Source organism: Argopecten irradians, chromosome 13 (assembly GCF_041381155.1).
Source record: "Argopecten irradians isolate NY chromosome 13, Ai_NY, whole genome shotgun sequence".
NCBI lineage: Eukaryota > Metazoa > Mollusca > Bivalvia > Pectinida > Pectinidae > Argopecten > Argopecten irradians.
The window spans coordinates 38,277,136-38,281,697 of NC_091146.1; the positions used below are offsets into that span (position 1 = coordinate 38,277,136).

Genomic DNA, 4,562 nt, shown 5'->3' on the forward strand with positions numbered 1-4,562 from the left:
CCTTGTATTGTGGGCCTGGACGTCAATGAGAATTAGCCTGGGTCAATGTCAATGAGAATTATTGTAATCCTTGTATTGAGGGCCTGTAGCTGGTCAATGAGAGAATTATTGTAATCCTTGTATTGAGGGCCTGTGTCAATGAGAATTATTGTAATCCTTGTATTGAAGCCTGGGTCAATGAGAACTATTGTAATCCTTGTATTGAAGGCCTGGGTCAATGAGAATTTATTGTAAATCCTCCTTGTATTGAGAGCGTCTGGGTCAATGAGAATTATTGTAATCCCTTGTATTGAGGGCTCGAGTCAATTAAAATTATTGTAATGCTTGTATTGAGGGCCTGGGTCAATAAGAATTATTGTAATCCTTGTATTGAGGCACAGGTCAATGAGAATTATTGTAATCCTTGTATTGAGGGCCGGGTCAATGAGAACTATTGTAATCCTTGTATTGAGGGCCTGGGGTCAATGAGAATTATTGTAATCCTTGTATTGAGGCCCTGGGTCAATGAGAATTATTGTAATCCTTGTATTGAGGGCTCGGGTCAATGAGAATTATTGTAATCCTTGTATTGAGGCCCGGGTCAATGAGAATTATTGTAATCCTTGTATTGAGGGCTCGAGTCAATGAGAATTATTGTAATCCTTGTATTGAGGGCCTGGGTCAATGAGAATTATTGTAATCCTTGTATTGGGGCCCGGGTCAATGAGAATTATTGTAATCCTTGTATTGAGGGCCCGGGTATGGTTGAGGCACTGGATCAATGAGAATTATTGTAATCCTTGTATTGAGGGCCCGGGTCAATGAGAATTATTGTAATCCTTGTATTGAGGCCTCGGGATCAATGAGAATTATTGTAATCCTTGTATTCCGGGTTTTGAGGGCCGGGTCAATGAGAATTATTGTAATATCCTTGTATTGAGGCCTGGATCAATGGAGATTATTCAATGAGGGCCGGGAGAATTATTGTAATCCTTGTATTGAGGCCCTGGAGTCAATGAGAATTATTGTAATCCTTGTATTGACGCTAGGGACCGGGTCAATGAGAATTATTGTAATCCTTGTATTGAGGCCTGGATCAATTGAGAATTATTGTAATCCTTGTATTGAGGGCCGGTGTCAATGAGAATTATTGTAATCCATGTATTGAGGGCCTGGGTCAATGAGATAACTATTGTAATCCTTGTATTGAGGGCCCCGGGCCAATGAGAATTATTGTAATCCTTGTATTGAAGCCTGGATCAATTAGAATTATTGTAATGCTTGTATTGAGGCCCACGTCAATGGGAACTATTGTAATTCTTGTATTGAGGGCCCGGGTCAATGAGAATTATTGTAATCCTTGTATTGAGGCCCGGGTCAATGAGAATTATTGTAATCCTTGTATTGAGGGCTCGGGTCAATGAGAATTATTGTAATCCTTGTATTGAGGCCCGGGTCAATGAGAATTATTGTAATCCTCGTATTGAGGGCATGGATCAATGAGAATTATTGTAATCCTTGTATTGAGGCCCGGGTCAATGAGAATTATTGTAATCCTTGTATTGAGGGCTCGAGTCAATGAGAATTATTGTAATCCTTGTATTGAGGGCCTGGGTCAATGAGAATTATTGTAATCCTTGTATTGAGGCCTCTGGTCAATGAGAATTATTGTAATCCTTGTATTGACGCCCGGGTCAATGAGAACTATTGTAATCCTTGTTTTGAAGGCCTGGGTCAATGAGAATTATTGTAATCCTTGTATTGAGAGCTCTGGTCAATGAGAAGTATTGTAATCCTTGTATTGAGGCCCGGGTCAATGAGAATTATTGTAATCCTTGTATTGAGGGCCTTGGTCAAGGAGAACTATTGTAATCCTTGTATTGAGACCTGGATCAATGAGAATTATTGTAATGCTTGTATTGAGGGCCTGGGTCAATGAGAATTATTGTAATGCTTGTATTGAGGGCTGGATCAATGAGAATTATTGTAATCCTTGTATTGAGGGCCCGGGTCAATGAGAATTATTGTAATCCTTGTATTGAGGGCTCTGGCCAATGAGAATTATTGTAATCCTTGTATTGAGGGCCTGGATCAATGAGAATTATTGTAATCCTTGTATTGAGGCCCGGGTCGATGAGAATTATTGTAATCCTTGTATTGAGGGCCGGGTCGATGAGAATTATTGTAATCCTTGTATTGAGGCCTGGGATCAATGAGAATTATTGTAATCCTCGTATTGAGGGCCCGGGTCAATGAGAATTATTGTAATCCTTGTATTGAGGGCCTGGATCAATGAGAATTATTGTAATCCTTGTATTGAGGGCCCGGGTCAATGAGAATTATTGTAATCCTTGTATTGAGGCCTGGGTCAATGAGAATTATTGTAATCCTTGTATTGAGGGCCCGGGTCAATGAGAATTATTGTAATCCTTGTATTGAGGGCCTGGGTCAATGAGAATTATTGTAATCCTTGTATTGAGGCCCGGGTCAATGAGAATTATTGTAATCCTTGTATTGAGGCCTGGATCAATGAGAATTATTGTAATCCTTGTATTGAGGGACCGGGTCAATGAGAATTATTGTAATCCTTGTTTTGAAGCCTGGATCAATTAGAATTATTGTAATGCTTGTATTGAGGCCCGGGTCAATGAGAATTATTGTAATCCATGTATTGAGGGCCTGGGTCAATGAGAACTATTGTAATCCTTGTATTGAGGGCCCGTGCCAATGAGAATTATTGTAATCCTTGTATTGAAGCCTGGATCAATTAGAATTATTGTAATGCTTGTATTGAGGGCCTGGGTCAATGAGAATTATTGTAATGCTTGTATTGAGGGCCTGGGTCAATGAGAATTATTGTAATGCTTGTATTGAGGGCTGGATCAATGAGAATTATTGTAATCCTTGTATTGAGGGCCCGGGTCAATGAGAATTATTGTAATGCTTGTATTGAGGGCTCTGGCCAATGAGAATTATTGTAATGCTTGTATTGAGGGCCTGGATCAATGAGAATTATTGTAATCCTTGTATTGAGGGCCCGGGTCGATGAGAATTATTGTAATCCTTGTATTGAGGGCCCGGGTCGATGAGAATTATTGTAATCCTTGTATTGAAGCCTGGATCAATGAGAATTATTGTAATCCTCGTATTGAGGGCCCGGGTCAATGAGAATTATTGTAATCCTTGTATTGAGGGCCTGGATCAATGAGAATTATTGTAATCCTTGTATTGAGGGCCCGGGCCAATGAGAATTATTGTAATCCTTGTATTGAGGCCTGGATCAATGAGAATTATTGTAATCCTTGTATTCCGGGTATTGAGGGCCCGGGTCAATGAGAATTATTGTAATCCTTGTATTGAGGGCCTGGATCAATGAGAATTATTGTAATCCTTGTATTGAGGGCCCGGGCCAATGAGAATTATTGTAATCCTTGTATTGAGGCCTGGATCAATGAGAATTATTGTAATCCTTGTATTGAGGGACCGGGTCAATGAGAATTATTGTAATCCTTGTTTTGAAGCCTGGATCAATTAGAATTATTGTAATGCTTGTATTGAGGCCCGGGTCAATGAGAATTATTGTAATCCATGTATTGAGGGCCTGGGTCAATGAGAACTATTGTAATCCTTGTATTGAGGGCCCGGGCCAATGAGAATTATTGTAATCCTTGTATTGAAGCCTGGATCAATTAGAATTATTGTAATGCTTGTATTGAGGGCCTGGATCAATGAGAATTATTGTAATCCTCGTATTGAGGGCCTGGATCAATGAGAATTTTTGTAATCCTTGTATTGAGGGCATGGATCAATTAGAATTATAGTAATCCTTGTATTGAAGCCTGGGTCAATGAGAATCATTGTAATCCTTGTATTGAGGGCCCGGGCCAATGAGAATTATTGTAATCCTTGTATTGAGGGCATGGATCAATGAGAATTATAGTAATCCTTGTATTGAGGGCCTGGATCAATGAGAATTATTGTAATCCTCGTATTGAGGGCATGGATCAATGAGAATTATTGTAACCCTTGTATTGAGGGCCTGGATCAATGAGAATTATAGTAATCCTTGTATTGAGGGCCGGGGTTAATGAGAATTATAGTAATCCTTGTATTGAGGGCCCGGGCCAATGAGAATTATTGTAATTCTTGTTATGTTGTTTTGTCTTAAAAGTATGTCATTTTAAGAGGCCTCATCATCTGCCCTAAATACACAAATTTATTTAATGAAAATAATTGTTAATGATGATATACAATGTACTTTAATCAAGGCAGTTTGCTGTGTGGTCAAATAGAAAACTTTCTTGTCTTCTCTGTAAAAAACTCATTTGTTAATAAAATTGAAAAGATTCACGGTTTTCTGGTATATGTAAACCGTCCATTATGCGTAAGACTATTTCATTCAAATACCTACTCCTCCTTTACCTCTAAGTGCATCACTTCCAAATTAAGTGTGAATCGATGATCATATTGTGACAGAACAAACATATTTTCAGCTCACAAATAACTATGGTCTATTCATTGCCTTTCGTCATGGTCTGTGGTCCGTGGCCGTCGTCCGACATCTAATGATGGAGGACAAATTT

The 4,562-nt window shown here is 39.1% G+C and overlaps 1 long non-coding RNA gene across 1 annotated transcript; it reads left to right on the forward strand.

Annotated features, from left to right (window-relative positions):
* Positions 1–1,114: 1,114 nt before the first annotated feature.
* On the forward strand, positions 1,115–4,326 carry LOC138305488 (uncharacterized). The gene is made up of 2 exons (XR_011205708.1): positions 1,115–1,310; positions 1,508–4,326. It is a non-coding gene; the product is annotated as an uncharacterized lncRNA (long non-coding RNA).
* Positions 4,327–4,562: the final 236 nt, after the last annotated feature.